General features: G+C 41.5%; 1 long non-coding RNA gene across 1 annotated transcript; it reads right to left on the bottom strand.

The window, feature by feature from the left end:
* Window positions 1–13,451: 13,451 nt before the first annotated feature.
* LOC311432433 lies at window positions 13,452–15,077 on the bottom strand. The gene is made up of 3 exons (XR_014690062.1): window positions 14,951–15,077; window positions 14,486–14,728; window positions 13,452–14,008 (listed from the first exon to the last, which is right to left on the bottom strand). It is a non-coding gene; the product is annotated as an uncharacterized lncRNA (long non-coding RNA).
* Between the last annotated feature and the right edge of the window lie 5,364 nt (window positions 15,078–20,441).

Raw genomic sequence — 20,441 nt, 5'->3', positions numbered from 1 at the left:
ATGTTAACATGCATCCAAAGAACTTATCCCAGCAATTTCACTCAGATCAGAAGAAGTGGTGTAAATTTTTTGAAAGTGGAAAGTTGTGCTTGTCACAAATAGGAAAACATCTTCTCATGGATATGCTGGAGAACAATTGACATGAAATTTAAAAGTGAAAGCTCACTTCAAAAAAATGGGCAACCCTAAGTAAAGTGAAAACTGTTACATATTTCATTATTTCATGAAACTAGTAGAGCTCAGCCATGGCCTACTACATCCCATGCTGGCTTTTGAAAGTGACTTGCACAGAGGACTTCAGGATCCGGTGGCATCACAAACCCTACAAGTGCAGCTGCTGCCCATGGGACAGGATCTACAATGGACTAAAAACCATTTCTGCATAAACACCATGCCTTAGATTCTACCATGATGACACATTTACCATGCTTGGGTTTAAGTCTTCCTCTGACAAGATCTAAATTTGGTTCTTTTTGATCTTTTAAAAAACTAAGTTACGTGTTTGTATCTGGACTTCCCAAACTGTAGTTCAGGTTAGCATCCACTCCATGCCTGGTGACTGCACTACTGCTTTTAGGCAGTGGTGTAGTTTGCATTTCTTTAGCCCTGGCATCCTCTGCTCTGCTCAGACATAATCTGTTGTTCCTTTTCATCACTTTCTCTTTGCTTTCCAGCTTAGTTTTCCAACATGTCACTCCTTACTCAGATCAAAAGGATTAACAGAGCTAAAAAGCTTACGTAAACCATTCGCTATATTTGGCGCAGGTTTGCGGTGCCTGTGTTGTGGACATTGTAACCACTCTGTTTAAATGACCAGCTCCGGACCAGCTCATTATTTTCTTCAGCTGACTGCTAATCCCCTACCTATTTTGAAAAAAGTTAGGGTTGAAATCCTCTTTAGCAGATCACTATGAGTGGGATTTACCTTGACTAATTTTATCCCTCTCAAAGTTTTGGGACAAGACTAAGCCTTCACTGTTCTCAGGGAGGAGAGTGGAGGAACCTAGGATCTTCAGCCCCTCCCCTATATAGAGGATGAATTGTTTCCTGGAAGAGCCTGAGCTTGTTTTTCACTGTTGCGTACCAAAGGAGCACAAGTAAGCAGTGTAAAAGGGATACCCAGCAATTAGTGGGCTGAAGGAGAATGAACAAAATCCCTGCAATCCTTTGCTGGACTTTGTGCTGGGCTCCTTCTGTCTGCTGTGGCAAGCCACAGCTGCACACCTGAATATCACTCAGGCAAGTTTGACAGGCTGTACTCAGCAAAAGGCAGTGACACAGCCATGTGAATTGTCTAGACTGCTCCCCTCCCTTCATCCTCAGAGAAGGACCTGAGGGGCTGTGTTACTCTCAGACCTGGAGGCGTTCTGCACACCTCACTTGCCAGGAAATGATCTGGGGCATTTCCCCCTCTGTGTAACTCAAGGAGTATGCAACTTCTGGTAGTACACAGTAAGTGCGAATTAAGTGAGGTTGGCCCTCAGCCCACTGGGGGATTTAATTCCTTTGGATTTTATGTAAGGAGTTATCAAAGCTATTTATCCCAGGGCATTAAGTAATGTAACCTGCTGCGAAGAGGCTTGTGGGTTTTCCAAATGTTCACCATCAAGTCCTCTCATGAATGCAATGGTTTTACTGCCCCAGGTGTCCTCAGCCTTTCTTCACATGGCCCTGTTACCAGCTTTGTTGCCTGCCTCTGGATGCTTTCAAGGACCTTATCATCTTTTTTATATTGTGGAGCCCAGAGCTGCACACAGTACTCAAGATAAGGCTGGATAAATGGTAAATACAGTGGGAGAATTACCTCTTCTCTCTAGCTATGATGTGTTTAATGCATCCCAAAATGCAGTTCTCCCTCCTGACTGCCAGGGCACACTGCTGCCTCCTGCCAAGCCTGCTGCTGACCTGCACCCCCGGGTCCCTTTCAGCTGCTCACTCAGCTCCCAGTCTGTGCCTGTGCCTGGCATTATTCTGTCTGCCCACGTGCAGAACCCAGCTGTTACCTTTGTTGGACTTCATGACACTGCTGATTGATTGTCCAGTTCTCCAAGGTATCTAGATCCCTCTGCAAGGCCTCTCATCCCTCCAGAGAGTCAGCAGCACCTCCCAGTTTAGTATCACCAGCAAACTTGCTGAGGATACATCCCACTCCTGCATCCAGATCGTTCATAAAAATGCTGAACAGAACTGCCCTAGAAGTGATCCTAGATAAAACTCACTGTAGGTCACACACATGGTGGGAAATGCTGAGTGGCTGAGCACCTTCCTTTAATTTGGTAGCTGCCTCCTAAGGCCAAGACATTTTTGAAAAGGCTTCAGAGGACATTGGCAAGCTTGTGTTGTATCAGTGAGGAACAGCAGTGCCATCCCAACAAGATAACTATCGCATCAACACCATACTTTCTAACTGAAGGAGAGAGGGATGCCACTATTGCTCTGTATGTGCATTTTCATACTTGCTAATTATTCATCCAAGAATTGCTGAGACTTTCTTGTATCCAAAAGGATGAAATGGAGGGAGGTTTATATGCTAAGCCTGAAACCATGAAGCAGAGCATAACCCTCCCAAAGATGGGAAAACAAAATAACCGTTCCTACTACTTTAAGTTACCAAAGTTTTTGTCTGTCTTGTTCAGATAATTGCAGCTATGACCGTGATCGTATCGTACTGTGATGACCTGTTTCCTAGGAACTCTTGATATTTGCACGTGTGACTTATTGCATTATACAAATGTATCTAGTACATTTTCTTTGCCAGCTGTGCTATCAGGGGGCTGCTGCAGACTCACCATTAAGCTGTCAGAGTCCCTGACTGCAGTGAGTGAATAACAAAGCAGTTCCAGCTTTTCTGGAACACACCTAAAACCACTGAGTGGTGTTGAGGTGACGTTAAGAAAAAAACAAAACAAAATAGGGAAATGTCTTTAGGGTTGCATTCAAAGGCTTGTTGATGTGAAATTCTTAGCGTGCTAATTTGGATTCAAAAGGTACCCAGAAGCCCACTGTTATTTGTCAGTTGGTGAAGAACCAAGTGCAGGCATCACATGGGTACCACACTAACAAAGGCTCGGTGGGAAGAGGTTTTGCACAGCAATGGCTGAGCATTAGTCATACTTGCATATTCTTCTTTCCACACGTTAAAGGTCTGCAAAGACAAAGAGCCGTGCCCTTGACGTTTCTGAAATCCATCAGTCTTAGTCGGTTCTCAATGGGCCCCTTGAAGTGGAAAGGCTTTTTGCCCACACACGTATCACAGTGCTGCATGGAGCGTCCCACTGCTGGGTACGTTACAGCATGCTTTCCAGAGAACATTTTCCCGAGGTAGCAGGCAAAATATAGCTCTTGTATCCAATACTGCTTAAAGCCTGCTTGTCTACAGGAAAGCAATCTCCTCCTCCCCTCCCAAAACAAAAACACCATTTAAAGCTGCATTATTGCCAGGAATGAGTAGGACAAACAGTGAGCTCTTTTTTGTTGCCATTTAAGGGTAGTTTAAAGTATGGCTCATCTATTAGCCTATAGAAGATTACTTCCATTTGTGAGCATAAACAATATATCTGCACTGCTTTCACTTACACCATTGACTTCTATAACTTTTTTTTTTCTCCTTTTTGTTCCCCCTATGAACCAACTATATGTACCATGAAATACAGTACGTTTTGATATCATGTGAAGCTATGCAGATCACATATGAATTGAACTTTTGCCATTTTTTTCAGATGATTTTTTTTTTGCTCCTGGTTTCTTACTTTTCTCCATTTTTATTTTATTTTATTTTATTTTATTTTATTTTATTTTATTTTATTTTATTTTATTTTATTTTATTTTATTTATATATATATATATATATATATATTTTTTTTTTGGTGGCCATTAATTGGTGTAGGGTTTTTGTTTGTTTGTTTTTGTGGTTCTGTTTGCTTGTTTGAGTGCTTGTTTGCCATTGAGAGGCAAATCAAAACCCAGTGTAGACATTTGACCAAAGATTTGAGAAAACTTGCCTGCCATCAGTTCATTTTCCTAACAGTTAAAGGCTGTCCGAGCTGCATTAGCAGCAGAAGGGTGTAGATATTCTGGCAAATATATATATATCCCATGTGCAAATGCTATAGTCAGCCCCCTGGTACATAGCAATGCCCTAGGATGGGTTTGTAGTGGTGGCAGGCAGTAACACCAAGGGCCAGACTTCCTCTATGTGATTTTTTTTTTTTTTTATGCAAACCAAATCTGCTACATTTCAAGAAAAAAAAAGACAGAGAAACCTCCTCCCCAGGGTTTTGACATGTTTCGGTGGCCAGAAGCCAAGTACATATTGGGGAACAAGAGCAAGCAGCTGTTTTTCAGACTCTTCCTAATGCAGCTTTAAGACTTGTTCCACTCCTGCAGTGCATTATTAGCATTATTCAGTCTTAGATTCCAACACTGACATGAGCAGGGCTTTTTAGCCTGCTTTCCTGAGGAAACCTCGTACATGTGATGACACTCTAATCAGTCTTTCCGTCAATGTTTTTGAACCAACTGGCCAGTTTCAGTCAAAGCAGTCGGCCAACAGCTTTGGAAACCAACATTTCTTACAGTGTTCCTGAACCACATGTGGTTGGGCAAGCAAAAACAAAAAGAAAACAAAAACAAAAACAAAACCAAAAACATTCAACCTGAACAAGACCCCAGAGAGACCACAGAGCAGGTGATACATAGATGACCTCCTCCAGGGAAGCTTTCCAATAGTTTTTTTTGTTTGAACACTGGTGCATCCAGCAGAAGAGCAGATGCCATTATCATTCCATTATCATTTTTTACAGCGCTATAATGAACTTACACTTTCTTTCCAATTTCTCCCATGTTAATGGAGTCAGCTCTTGCTGCGAGGTGAAAACTGAGAGCAAGCTTTGTAAATGTCAGAGAGCTTCTCTGGCACGAGCTGCACTTGCTTTCCCTCAGCTGGAAGGCACAGCCAGATCCACCAGGACAGCGAGGAAAGCTTTACTCATCATCTGAAAGCATGTCTTTGTTCAAAGAGGCATTTCTGCCATGAGCACACGTGCCTGCAGGGAGCTTCCTTCAGGGACTCAGCTGGAAAATGGGGCCACAGGGGCAGGCACAGAAGTGCTGCAAAATCTTCCCTCTGTTCCTCTGAAAGGCTGCTTTAACAAGAACGTACAGTGACAGCCTGTACTCACAGGGACTACAGAAAACAGCCAGAAGTAGCTTCCTTACTAGATTCTTTTTGTTTGTTTGTTTAATTCTAAAATGCACTTTTATAAGCAGAACAGTGTCCCATCTCCTGGAACATCAGCAGTCCTGCGCCTCAGCAGAAGGCATCTAGGGAGGACAAACAGAGTGCAGACACAAGGAGCCAGGAGTACCAGACCCTGGTGACTGGCCTCAGCACAGGCCAGACCAGCTCACAGAAAGCCGTGCTCCTTCACTGGTGCAGGCTAAAGCGATCTAATTAAGGATGACAGAAATTACCTCTAGTAACAAAGCCAACAAGCATTCTTTCAACTAATTAATATTTTTCAGACATATATGTCTCACTCTTTTTCTTTCTCTTCAGTACTGCACTGCTGCCCAAAAGCTAGAGGCAAGACAAAAGAGGGGCTCTGGGAGATGTGCAGAGACAGCACCATTGTCAACCAAAGGAACCTCCTTCAATTATTCAGTGTCTGCCGTTCTCAGATTTCCCATTCTTACAGCTTGAGCTAAGCAGTGCTGCACACCTTTGGCAGTAGTTCTTTTTAACTCAGAGGACAGCCAGAGTAAAGTACATATGTATTCATAGGATATTTAATGTTTAAAGATTAATGTTGTGGTAACAAGTTTCCATATACATTCCCAAACTATCTGCCAAATATGTATTTGTCAAGAGTAGGGAACCTCAAATGGAAAAGGTAAACATAATCCTAAGCAGACATGAAGCAGAACTGTTCCTTTTTTTTTTTTTTTTTTTTTTGGCTACTTCATTAACAACCATAAAATTGATCCTTAAGCTGTGGCACACCAAAGAATGTGCACCAGAGAAGCAAATGCTGAAAACCCGTGAGCAACTGAGTGCAATCAACCAACAACTAAGAAATTCAGTCTTTCTGACATCTACCAACAATATTTTGAATCTGAAAGACAAACTGGAGCTGAATTCACGACAAAACAATATTTAAGAAGATAACGGGATACCTGTGCTGCAATGCTAAGAGACTGAAAGATTCAAACCAATCTTGGTATCTCCAGATAACATGGCTGAACTAGGGAAGGGAAATGACATGAACTCTAGGCAGAGGTGTTGACAGGCAGCATGCTCATTTTATCATATTTATCTCTTGGAAGAGTGCTTTGAATGGCATCCTTTTTCCAAATCCCTTTTACAATCTATCTCCCATTTGATAGGAGAGTGGATGCTTCACTTTGCCAGCCAACATGCCCTGTTCTCCTGATCCACTGTGCTACCTCTCTTTTTGACAGACTAGACACTACAATGGCCTAAACCAAGGGCATTGCCCTTTCTGAGTCTCTACAGAACCATAGGCAGCATTTCTCTCCAAGACACCATCTGATGGGAGCCCAAGTACACCAGCTAGAAGTACATGGTTCTCTGCACAGCAACACGCATAGCAGCCTACAGGATCTGCCATGGAAGACAAGCAAGATACCTCCAGTAAAACCATGATGAAATGAGGAATAATATGTTACAGCAACTTCCAGAAAAGCTATATATATGTTAGCTTGGTGATGTGCACAGCTTCTACCAGTAGAAGAAGGAAAGCTCCCAACATTGTCTCTACAGTCTTACAAGCCACCAATCTGGTTGTGTGTCCTTCAGTCAAACCTGTTTGATTCACGCAGCTGATCAAAAGAAGATGGTGGTGGTGGTATCATTCTTCATGTTTTATATTCCCACCCACCCCCACACCATCCCCTCTTAACACTCCATTAGAAATGTGAAGAAGCACCTATCCATTAAGAAGGAACACTTCCAAGCCACCCTCTCCCACAGGCGACCCATCGGGCAGAGCAGGGAAGGGTGTGAGGAGGGATCGGATGCCACACTTACTGCAGAGCCGCCGCCGCCGGGCCCCGCATCGACAGAGCCGCGTCCGCACCCACTGCAGGCATGGGGCCAGGTCCATGGCTCCGGGCAGTGCCCGTCCCCGGAGCCCCCTGGGACTCCCTTCTCCCAGCCAGGCAGACCGGCGGCAGCCCCAGGAGAAGCCCCAGCCAGAGGGGAGAATGCGGTGGGCAGCTGCCGAGGCCCTGCCATCCCAGCATCTTCGTCGCGCCATGTTTTATGCATGAAGACGACGGGGCGTAATTTCATCCTAATTCCCTGCGCCTGCTGGGTACGTGAGCTCCTGCGACGACACAAGGGAGACAGAGCATCAGCCAGCGCCTTGGTATCAGGATACCATACAGAAATCTGCATCACAAAAGTGTGTATTAGGATGCCATACAGAAACCTGCACCACAAAAGCATGGCCTGTGTTTGAGGCCCTGCTACTGTGCATCCCTGGCAATGTGTGGAAGCAGAAACTCTTGTTTGTACCACAGTAAAATGGCCTCTACACCAATGAGTTTATAACTTAAGCACATGATCTCCTACCTATAAGCTTTCCATCAACAAATATGTTTGTGTTTCTTACCATAAATGTTCCCTAGATCACAAGAAAGAAGGCACCATTCACACACACCAGCACATCCTAAGAACAAAGCTAGCAAGCAGGTGTGGAGTGTACAAGGTGCTTTGCAGGCCCATAGGCAGTTTTCTCCCTGTAGGACCTCTGGAGCCTCTCCTGACTCAAGGTCCTGCTGTGAGAGTACTGTACAGTGGCCAGGAGGGCTGCAAGCCATGCCAAATGCATCCAGTGTAACTGGAGAGTGGTGACCAACTGAGTTTCTGGTGTCATCAAAATGTGAATCTTGTTGTGGGGTCACCCAAAGGGCCGTGGACGAGTTTTTGGTCTGATGTAACCAGGTAACTCTTGCACTCATTGCAATGATAGACAATAGCCAGCAGATGCCTTTAAGCTTCATTTTAAAGTTCATTGGATTCATTCCAGTCTGGGCTAAAAGTGCTATTTTGAATCCCTGTTGGGAACATGAAAATCTCAGTGATATTTGCACCTGAAATTTGCATTAAAGACCGTGCGTACCTCATTCACACTAGGAATTCACACAGGATTCAGAGTGACAACCCAGAACAGTCTGGAAGTTTAAAAAATATAAAACCCAAATCTCTGTCAAGGGAAGCTATATAATTCTGCAGGCTTCCATTTAATTTTGTCAGACATCAGTCACATCAGATTATTCATTCAGTGTTGATCAGAAATGAAAGAAATGGGTAGTGTAAAAACACTTCTGAAACCATGAAGAATTTGCTCCAAGTCTTGAGTTATTGTGCAATAACTTCATCTTGAGACCAGTCAGAGTGAATTAGCCACATGCTGTGGTGGACAGCACCACTGGCATCACAGGGAGCAGCTAACCTAGATTATTTTCTTCACCAACATGCTTCTGATATTTGAATGGGCACCATCATCTATTCCTGTTCCCATCAAGAAGGGCTGACCATGCTATGTCTTGGCTCTGCAGAAATCATTGCTATACCAGGCTGGAAGGGATTGCTGGGTCAGCACGTTTTAGGCAATACAGCCTTAAATAAACTATGTCTCAGATTTAGTCTTCCTGCCCCTCTTGCCCATCTTTAGCTTGAGGAATAAGGAAATACTGGTTGAGGTGACTTTAAGTGGTGCAGAGTCACTTTGGGATTAGAATTCAGCACAGCTGTGATCTCAGTTTCATGCCTTCATTGCAGTGATTCTGATGCACATAATTTAGAGCAATAAATGAGATATAACAGCAGGTATGTGTGGGCTGGAGATAGCAATTAGATCTGAAATGAGAAAGGTATGACAGGTCTGGTGCACTTCGTGCTTAAATGGTGCTTATAATTGTATTTTTATAATCATACAGACAAATAAATAAGAATAATGTTACAGACTAGCTATGTAGCATTCAATTTTGCTTGTTTAAGGAAAATATGTTACAATGACAGTATATTTGTGCTGATGATAGCTTGTTTTCTTGAATATTTGATGTTTGTCCTCCTTTTTGTGCTTTTTTTTTTTTTTTTTTTTTTTTTTAAATCAGAAACTCATCTAAGCTTAGAATAAGATACTTGTAGATCTATTTTTACCCTTGAGCAGGCAGAAGCCAACATTTTTATGCTTGATTGGTTCCGATTCACTGTTATTTTCATCACAACATTTGGGGTGATTTGCATGCAGTCGTGTGGCACCAAAGTGCAAAAGAGAAATTCAGAAAAACTTAAATATGCAAGTCATTTTCTCCAACCCATTTTCTGTAAATGAATGTTGACTTGTCAGAGTCACATAGCAGAGCACACAGTACATATCTTCCTGCACTTCACTTCAAAAATTTCTGTGGAGAGGAAGAGACATGCAGTTACACAGTAGAAATAGGAACCACTGAGCCAGGTTACATCTAGTTGTGTTGCTCCTGTAACTCCAATCAACAAGAGCCACTCTGGAGTACAATGGGGCAACAGCTTCCAGTCATCAGAGTTTCCAAAATTAAAAGTAATCACTCAAGACAGTGTTCATCCTTGACCTCTCAGCCCAAAGTAATTTTCTAGTGGCTGCTATTTCTCTAGAGAGCCCCCTGCAAATGGCAGTGTCCAGAAATTGGTGCCTCAAGCCCTGACATGTGGGCCTGCTACCTTTTTCCTAGCATGCTGCTGACAAACAAACATAGTTAATGAACCTTTTCCATCAGCAGATGGGGCTTATTTTGCACTTATGTTCCCCCACTTCTCTTGCAGTCTTTGAGATGCTCTCATGGCAATTCAAACAATATTTTTTCAGGTTAACAAAGCACAAGTCTGCTAAAAAGAGCATTGCGCTTTGGCATGTCAGATGTCTATTTTGATGTACAGTGGAAATCAAACTTATTTAATGCTTGAAAGCAGGTAATAAGGTATAGTGATGTTAGTGGATGTCAAGAGCACGCTGCACTCAGGGAGGAAGTAGCTATTGTTTAGAGGAGAATTTCCACTTACTCTGTGGGCTTCACTGCAATGATTTTTTTTAGTTAGTTAAATCACTAGGCAATAGGTTTTATAAAATACTTTATAAAATACTTGGGAAAGAAAAAGACAGCATTAATGGCACAGAATAAAGCCACTCGCTCAGCTGCAGCCAAGTCCTGTGCTGTTCTTGTGCCACCTACTGACCAGTTCCTTACAGCTTCGAATTCATCACTTCCCTAAATGGAACTTTTTTTTCCCAGTTTATTTGTAAATCTAAATATTTGATTTGTTTTTTGCCTAAGTGATTAATAACTACTTAATACAGTCAGTCTTTGTGTCATGGCAATAATCTTTAGAGCTGAATTACCTATCCTGTGCTTGTTGACTCAGCACAAGAACTGGATGTGGTTGGTGTTACCCAGCATGTCAGACCTGACAGTGCTTTCTGTCCTTAAATATGGAATTCCCGACTGAAATCATTCTGATTGCACAGATGTTCAAAAGCAGGAACCACATGGACAATATGGTCTCTGTCAATAGGAGCTTTTCCTGATACGGCTGAGCTACAGAGAAGGGTTGACTTCTTCCTTCACCAGGAAGAGGTAATGAAATGCAGGCTGTGGGTCCTCACCCACCAGGTGTGCTACTGAATGGAGAAGTGCTTTTCTTTCACCTTTTCATAAAATCAGGAACTACCCTGCACAATTAAGAAGATACTCTGAACTTTGTAACTGAAAGTCAGGGCAATCACTAAATGGATGTGTGTGTCCACCCTGGGGCATTCCTGAAGTTTATACAAGGTGGAAAGCCCTGTTTTAGCTCTAAAGCTACCTGTTTGCACCTATTGTGAGTACGTAAAACACAGACTGGTAGCCTAGCCTGACACTGTGAGGTGGTCTGCTAGTGGCCTGTTTTACCAGTGAAGAGTGGCACATGGATGCAACAAGCCTGGGCCTGGGAGTCTTAAATAGCTGTGGCACCAATCAAAAATTTCTCCAGATTAACAGCATCACTGGACCATACCAGCTGCTCAGGAAGCACATAGTGCTTCTGGAGCTTCTTGTAAGGAAGATGAAGCAGGCGGCAATGGAAGAGGCTGCCCAGAGAGGCTGTGGGGTCTCCTCCTTGGAGATCTCCAGAAGCCGCGTTGACATGGTCCTTGGCGACCTACTCTGGGTGTCTCTGCTGGAGCAGGGCTGGGACCAGGTGGCCTCCAGAGGGCCCTGCCAGCCTCAGCCACGCTGTGAATCTGAGGAAAAGTTTATCAGAACAGAACACATGGTCTTAAGTGGTCACTTTGCAGCCAAAGCAGCCTTCATCAGGCCAAGGTGTGATGCTGAGAAGTTGCTTCCTCCAGCTGTCGTTGCTGGTGCTCTCTAGCTGCGATCTTCAGTAGGGCTATGATCTCCTTGTATACTTTTGAAAATATGCACAAAACAAGATTTCAGCTTTCTTCCTTGCTAAATTTTCTGCTTCTTACAGCTCTGTATTTGGTAGAAAGGTAAAAATGGGAATAAAGGATGACAGGTTTCTTCACACTAATATAAAGCAAAGTGGAAATTTCATATACTCTTTCAAAGGGATCACAAAATCAAAAGGGAACACATACATTTTGTGTTTGGGATCACAGTGTTTTAAGTTATTTAAAGAAGAGCACTTTTTTTTTTTTTTTTTTTTTTTTTTTTTTTTCGCATTAAACTTGAAAATACCCAGCTTCTTGGTATTTTCTTCTAAAATTAGCTGGATTAATCATTCTAGAAATCTTCATGTGAAGACTAAGTATCAACTAAATATTTTTAGAAACAGTTTTAGAGGTTGACAAACATGTGGATTATCTTAATAATAAACTTGGCACAGCATTGTATTGGGGAAAAAAAAAGTTTTTTTTAAAGTAATTATGATAGCCTTTTTTTGTTCTGTACTCGACTGTCCCACAGGTACCCACTCTAGAGGCAGTCTGCCACAAAGCACCAAGTAGTTAGGATTTAGAGATAAACCAACTCTATCTCCACTTGCATACCTACATTTGAGTCAGAAATACTGCAGGAAGGTCACCTCTGACCAATAAATAAGTAAATAAATAAAATAAAAAGATTTCAGAATCTATTTCTGGGCCAGAATGACAACAGGAGAAATAAAAGCCATACTTCTTAAAATATTTATTTTAGCATTTTTATTATCAAACATTGAAAATACAGCTGCAACACTTATGGGTCAACAAACAGATATTGTACTTCAGGCACAGGTTTGTTGTTTCCTTAATATTTTCCTAAACTTCCATATCCTCTCTTGCAGACAGCTACTTTATGCAGTAAAGCCAGTTCAGTGAAGGCAACCTTTTGGCAATCTAAACTTAAACAGGTGTAAGAACTAAACCACCTGCTAACTCCTTTCACATGGATAAACTCAGGCCGAATAAGACAGTGCTTCTGTAAAGGAAAAAGCCTAAAATGGGATCTGCTGTGAAAGCAGAGCTTATGTAGAAGCTCCTTATACAGCTTTGCAGTAGTATTCCTTCTTGAAAAGATGCACTCAAGCAAAACATCAAAAAGTACGTAGAAGATTTGTATCTGGTAAGAATGTTTTACTGTGATGTTGTAGCTACTCTTTAATTAGATAAGAAGTAAGCTTCACTATAAAAACCTCTTAATCAATAATAAGTATGCTTTTTAAGTGATATTGCTTCTCAGATTTGCTGAGCTGCTTTTTATCTCTTCCTTTCAAGCCTACTTCCGTTACTTACTTAAAATATTGCTTCTGATTGTCCTCTTAATCATTTGTTTTTATTAATTTAATTTTTCTGAGTACTAAAAATACTTGATATCTTTCTGAATATTTTTATCTCTTATTCTTTTTAACACATGTAGTTGTCTTAATGTACATCGCTATTTTTCATGGCCAAACACAACACCCCAAGAGCTTTGCGAGGACTACAAAGGTTGGAACATTATTTCCTGTAGTGTCATTATGCATTTACAGGCCCCTTGATATATAGCCCCATATCACAAGGCAAGGTTATATCCTGTTTGCTTCTTCAATATTTGCAACTGACTTTCTGTAAGGAAATTTATTTCCTAGGATTCTGATTTCATATTTATATGAAAGTGATTATTATTATGCTTCAATAATTTTAATAACACTTTGTGGAATAAACAGTGGTTAGATGTGTCACAGAATTGTCTTAACTCATACTAGAAAAGGAGGCAACACTTAAACTAGCAATAATCTTTTTAAAGGTAAGTTAAAACTTATATTAAAGGCTAGAAGAAATCAAATAATAAATAAATAAATTTGTTGTAAGGTATGGGTCACCTCTTGGAATGCGTATAAACAAAAACTGTTATTATTGTAACTAATATAACATAGACTCCTCTGCAATCATTTGGTTTCATGATTTCTGATTTTGTAAAACTGATAGAGATGCTAACGGCATGATTCAAAGCCAAAGAAAGGTGTAAAGCTGTATACTAAATTGTTGTGTTTTCTAAGCAGCACACAAGAAATCTGGTGGTGGGTCTAATTACTCTATAGGCTGATATCAAAATTCCCTTCCACTCATTGATGACTCAGATGCTTTTACTTGTTGACCATCTTAGGAAAAAATTGAAGAAAAATTTCTGGGCATTGTTTCTCCCCCCTTCCCAAAATAATTATTATTATTTTAAATATTTTGGGCTTACTCCAGAGACTTTACAGAGGATCAAAGACTTTAATTAAGACTTCAATCAAAGACTGCATCAGTTGTCATCTGGAGGAAAAAAAAAAAAGTGTGCAAAGTCATCTTTCAAAAATACTTTTCCTCCACCACATAGACAAAAGGTTCCTTCACTTTCTTCTAAGATTCTGATATTTTAATGTTTCAAAGCTGAAATTTGAAAATTATATCCTAAATATTTGTTATAAAACTGCAAAAGGGGGCGTCCTGTATTTCCAGCGAAGCTGTGGTTTTCAGACCATGAAGTACCAGGGCTGCAAAACATAAATAAACTGTGAGTTAGGCTAGAGCTTCACTTCAAAGCAAAGGCCCTGATCATGGCTTTCTGAAAATATTTCTATATTGAGGCTTGATTTGACATCTTACAATGATTTCTGGAATACCCATAACTCAGAGAATCAGAAAAATAGAGGTTGGAACAGGCTTCAACACATGGCATTCCTGGAAATTAGTGTAATTTAAATGATTAAAAGCACATCTCCACATAGGAGGAAATGCTGGGATCAGTGAGAGATGTTTTAAGCCTGTTACATTGTCCAATTCCTTGAACTAAATAGATTGCAGAGTCCCATTTTACTTATTTCTAATATGGCAATTAAGAAGCCAGAGATTGTAACAGGATCACAAACTTTATATGGAATTTTAATGTCCAAAGCAGAAACAAAATCCTGAATCAGCAGTAACACATCCTGTCCCCTGATTATGGTGCTCCTCTCATGTATTTCTCTTACTTTTCCACCCTCAGGTCTGGTCTCAAATGGGTAGGGGAGATATGGCTGACAGTCTCAGCAGTTTCCATTCTGAGGTTGCACCAGGTGTGCTTGCCCACATCTTGAAAATATTTTCAGTGGAGTAAAAATATCCTTCAAAGGACTAGGTGCAAATCTCCTGGTGAGATGACCCTTGAGTCTGGCTGGAACAAAATCCCCTATCTAGCTGCTGGAGAAGCAAATCGTCCAAAGGTTTTTCTCTCCCTGGAAGAAAGGAAGTTCAATCATACTTAACAATATAAAAACACTCAGGAAAGAGCACAAAGCCACCTTAGTCTGATATTTCTATGACTCTTTAAAAACCTAAATAAACAATGGTTAAAGAAAACCTTGGCCTACAGGGAAAGAATGGCTGGATGATCAAAATGTAATAGGATTATTTTTTCTCGAATACTTTCTGGCCACAAGGTGTCAATCCTTACTCACAAGAAGAACTAATGGCTGGTACATTTCTCTGAAGTAGAACTGTAGCAAGTTTTAAGCTCTTCCAGGAGCAATGGCAATTGAGGAAATAGAAAATGAAAAGGCAGTAGATTCAAAGGATGAATATAGCCCTCAGCTGCAAAATCTCCCTTCATCTTGTAAGGACATCTCATGTATGCTTTGTAGTATTCAATGAGCAGCTGCACCTACTTAGCTAATAAATAGATTAAATCAGAACTCAATGCTGTTGTTATATTTTTGCAATGAGATATTAAGTAGCCGTACTCTCCTGAACATATTTATATTTAACAAACATGTGAAAAATATCAGAAAAAACGAGAACTTTAGAGACATGTCCAGAAACACCTAACACTTCTGAATAACAAGTCACAGAACAAAACAGTAAGGAAAAAATAAATGGGACAGGAAGGCCTTTAAAAAGTTTGGCACCATCTAAATGTCTCATAGCCAGGTTTTCAACAATGTTTTAATAATGAAATAGCCTTTTGCCAACTGATGCTGTTTATACAGCATTTTGTCTTCAGAAATCCTAAAGGAGCAACTGAAATATATCAAAGATATTTTTCAATTCTACCGTAGCTAATGGACACTGTATTCCCTGCAGGTTCATGTGGTGAGCATCATTTGCTCTGAGTAGCAGTCCTGCATGCATGTGTTCACCTTAAGTACTAGCATGGGAGTACAGCACTGATTTGCCCAAGAGGGAAAATACACATTACACTCCACGTGCATTTTAGTGTTGGTTTTAACTGCTTGTTTCTATTCTGCTATATTTTTTTGACTCTGAGTAAGCGTTGAGTAGTGTGTGAATATGCATGAATTTACGCTCTATGGTGTCACGTTGTTTTCTGGGGACTAGGGAGGCATTTTTGTCTCTCCAAGGATTCTTTCCTGTGTTGGCAAAAAATGGAAAGGGAAGAAAACTCTTCTTGTCCAGTCCACTGCAAAATAGTCCCCTTGCTGAGAGCATCAGCTGATGGCTGTGCAACCAGGATCTGGAGCTTGCCCGCAGGACCCTCAATTGCCAGTGATGATGCATAAAGTGGAAGAAATCCAGCTCAACTGCTGGAGACTGGGCTGAGTTGGCAGCTCAAGAAAAACACTTTCTCCTTGAACCCAAGTGTGTTTCATGTGGAAATCATCACTAGATGTAAACAATGCAAACTCTGAAGGGTCTCTGGGGAGCACAGAGCTGCAGTTCAGCAAGGGAAATAATAACAACTAGATGGGACTTCAAAGGGAATGAGGGAAAAAAATATATAATTTAGTGTCCTTGGTAAAAGCAAGGAGGCTCCTTAATCTGATGAAGCAAAAAGCTGCTGCGTTAATTTGCGTAAACATTGCAGTGAGTGCAGAGGGCTTCACCAGGCTACTTCCAGCCCCTCACACTTCCCTCTTCCCCTATCTGGCTACAGTGTCTGTGCTTGAAGGGTTGAGTGTCTCTTGCTGCCTCACAGCTCAGCAGGCCCATTACATACTGAATTCATTGCATTAAAAGCTGTGGCACATATTGCATTAAATGCTCTAGCGTGTTGCATCTCCTCAAGCTAATTCATGTGCGTTGTGTGCTAGTCCCTGCGCGATTCTCCTTCCTGCATGTGGCAAGGACATCTGGCACACTTTCTCCAACACTGAGGCGAAGGTTTTGTGGCTGAACAAAACTTTTCCTTGTTTTGGAAATACTGCATCACAGGGGCCCAATTCCTTTGCTGAGAAAGGAAATGAGTCGGCTGGGTGTGTGCAACTGGGAAGAGTGAGGAGGAGTGAATCCTTTGTGTCTGTGGCCGTTTTTCCCCTCTTTTTGTTGAATCAGGGTTGTATAAATAAATCAGATCAGGACAGACATAGGATAAAACCTGAAGAGTGCCTCTATGTGTAGGTAAAGCATAACTAAGATCTGCTAAAGGTCTACGTGTGTCTGTGTTCACACTGAGATGCTGACAACGCTCATTTTGCTGCTTATTAAACAACATTAATTTCAGATGCCGTCTGATGCAGAACTGAAAATAGCTACAGCTACTCCCAGAGCAGCAGCAATAAAGTACAGGCTGGTGGAGCTGCTAGCTTGCTGGGGAACGTGCCTACAGCACTGCCCTCGGACAGGTCTGTGCAGCAGCCAGCCCATTTCACACCAGGTTCTGGCTGCTTCTGCTCCACTGGGTTGGGAGGAAGCCGTATTGGTCTTGTGGCTGCTCTGTTTGCAGCTGGGGTAGAAGAATGCTGCATCTCCTCAATGTTTTCAAATGATATTTATTTATTTATTTATTCTTTCCCTGATATCCGAACTGTCTCAGCCTATAATAAACAGCCCACCTTTTCCCAGAAAAACAAACAAACAAACAAAACCCAAACAGGTTTCTCTTTTCCAAATCCCATCCTTCGGGCATCCTGCTATCACTGCTGCAGAGCCCAGGTGCCTTGCTGGTTTTTCCACCAGGGCCCTGACTGTGCCGAGCTGAATGCTGAATTAGCTTCTCAACTTTTATTTTCAGCCAAAACCACAGTATGCTACCTCTGCTTCCTTCCAGCCCCGTGTGCAAATATTGCAGTATGTATATTGTACCGCCAGCTTACTGTTTGGGCTATTTTTAAGAAGATTGTTTCCAGCTGTCACTCTCCAGATTTTGCTTTTGAGTTATTGCAAGCTTTACCCTTTGTGTTTCAATGTGCTGCAGTTGAAAGAGTGGTAGGAAAAACAGGGGACCATCTGTCTGCTTGCAGTACACGGAGCAGCACTGCTGCTTCCTTCGTGCTGCCTTGAATGGAGCAGGTCAGCACAGCTCCACTCCAATGCCTGGGGACCTTGGTGGCAGCCAGCATGGCTCCTTGTTTCCTATGGACCCCTCAATCTGCCACATGCTTACAGTCAGATTTGTAATCTGCATGTATACCCATCAGAAACACACTAAATAATCTAATGGAGGTAGTATGACAAAGATTTTAGGCTTCTGTCATGCTGATTGTAAATGAGAGTGTGTGTAACACTGACCCAGGCGTCCTACAAGGAAGTTACTTCTTTGTAGAAACCTACAGGAACATCTAGCTATTGCTCTTGTTTAAGGTAATAAAAGGATCTCAGGAGCCTCTGTGTGCACAGAAACCAAGAGGCTTTCTTAAGAGTAGGCTAAATAATAATAAACTGGGCATGGACAGTGGTAAACCACAATCCTCTCTAGGAAATACTCTCTGCTGCCTGACTCATTCAGTATCTCCCAGTGAACTCTTCTTCTGCTGCGTGTTAACTGAAGTAACAGCCTAGGTATTTGACATTGGGGAGCACTGGAATTTTCCAAAGCACAAAATTTAATGGGTTGTTACAAAACAAAACTCGCTTTTGACCTCTTGCTGAAGAATGTGGAGCTAATGCTTTCTATCAGCAGAGAGCTGTTAACGCGCTGGAAAGATGACGCTGATTCCTTGATGGGGCTGCAAATGAATTAGAATGAGGGGAAGAAAATTGTCATCTCGTACTGAGCACCTCATAATTTTGCTGTCACTTGAAGAGCTAAGATTACTGCCAGCAGCAGATAATACACAGCGAAAGGAACCAAAAGAAACAAGTTGGAGAAGAAGGAAGGAGAAGAAAAAAAAAAAAAAAAAAAAGAGGAGAGCACTTGTGCAGTGAGGCAGGGAAGGAAGAAAGGGTAATAAAAACCTGTTCTGAACAGTAAATTAACCACTTGGAGTGGACTGAAGGCTGCTAAAATCTGCTACGTTCTTTCTGTAGAAATGAAGATGAAAAAAATAAAATAATATCCAAAGTCATCCTCAATGCTGTTTTGTTTTACAGTACATAATCATAATAAACCAATACATTTGTGCTTTGAGAAACTGCGTTAGAGGAAATGACAGCCAAGGCTGGTGACAGGGGAAAATGCTTCCAAAAATCTCTAATCAAATCCATGAGCAGGTTTTGAGTTCACCATGGGAGTAACCATTCCATAATTGTTTTCAGAGATCATTTGAGCACTTGAACTTGATTAGAACTGGTGCTCGTATGCTAAAAGCAAACTTCAGGCTGATTGTGAAATACGCTGTCCTTGTTGTGCTGCTTTATTATGCAAATCGTCCAGAGGGGGAGCAGAAATGACATGATTTGACCTATGTCACTGACTGAAAAGTGCAGATAGCAAATTGTGAATGTTACAGCCAGCTATAGGGTTCTGTATTTTCCATTTCTATGTCCTGACCTAAATAATACAGTCTTGTTTCTGCTGCCCTAGCTGGGAGGTGTCTGTAACAGATCAAAATGTGAGATGAAGATTATAAACTGCAAATATTTATTCTTAAAATCGTATTTTGCAATTCACTGATGATTTTCTGGAGTAGTTCTTTTTTTTAATAGCCTATACATTCAGTAAGATTGTGGTATTTTCAAAGGTAGTTTACGACTTAGAGGAATGAAAGTGAAGAGTGTTTTGCTGGTGGGGTAGCAGGGAGTTGCAACACAGTCTTCCCTTCTGGGACCTTGTCACATCTGTGGTTTATCTCAGGAATTTTACAGGTGTTTTTCCTTCTGCTGTTCTCGTAGAGCTCCTTTGGCACCTCTGCCTTGGCATTGTTGACTCTCCAGCAAAATGTCCAGTGATTTCATTGCACCGAAGAAGTCCTCTGAGCACCCTGTATCAACCTGAAATAAACCATGCCAACAACAGTGCCCAGCCCCTGAAAAGCACTAAAAAGCTGCTCCACTGATGTGATGAACTTCTGCTGATGTGGTGAATCTTCCCTCTCCTTCACTGAAGAGCAAAACACCTAACTGGACTGCGAGGTGAGGACAATTGCTTCCCTGCTGTACCCTGTGAGGGCCGCGATAAATGGCAAGGACAGTTTCTGTCCCCCTTTAGCAAACCAGAACCTCTCACAGCATTTGGCTAGATGATGGCATTTGTCCCCAAATACTGGCCACTTTTAGGTATTAGACGGTATTTAGAAAGCTTTTTGATACTTAAAATTTGCCTGTAATTGTTGTCAGTCTTCTCTTTTTCACCATAAAGTCAACTTTTTCTGCTCCCAAGGCAGAAATGTTCAAGAAAAATTTTTATCCATGCTTTTCACCCTCTCTTCCCTGTCTCTAGGGCCATCACATGGTGAGCTAGAGGTTTATTTATCAACCCATCTAGGCTTAGCACATGCATTTAAAGGTTCTTGTTGACAAACTGCATGGTCAATGACCTCTCCAGAAAGTACTGCTTAGAGCTAAAGAACATATTTTTTGCAGTGGGGGTTTTTAGGTTGGATGAACAATATTGGTATTGATAGAAAGGCTGTTAGTACTTTCTGTGGGGGAAGAAATAAGGATAGTAAAAGTGGAGAGTGAAGTTCAAACTTCTAAAAGGGAGAGAAAGAATCATGTTCGGTTTGAAATTTAGGTCAGAACTACTCCAGATTTATTTTTGTACAGGTTCATTTCCACCTGCTTCACTGGCCATGAAGAAAATCTGTCTTCTTTTTCAGTTATTTCAGACAGTAC

Source organism: Aythya ferina (genome assembly GCF_964211825.1).
Source record: "Aythya ferina genome assembly, chromosome: 2".
NCBI lineage: Eukaryota > Metazoa > Chordata > Aves > Anseriformes > Anatidae > Aythya > Aythya ferina.
This window is presented reverse-complemented; position numbering and strand designations above follow the sequence as displayed.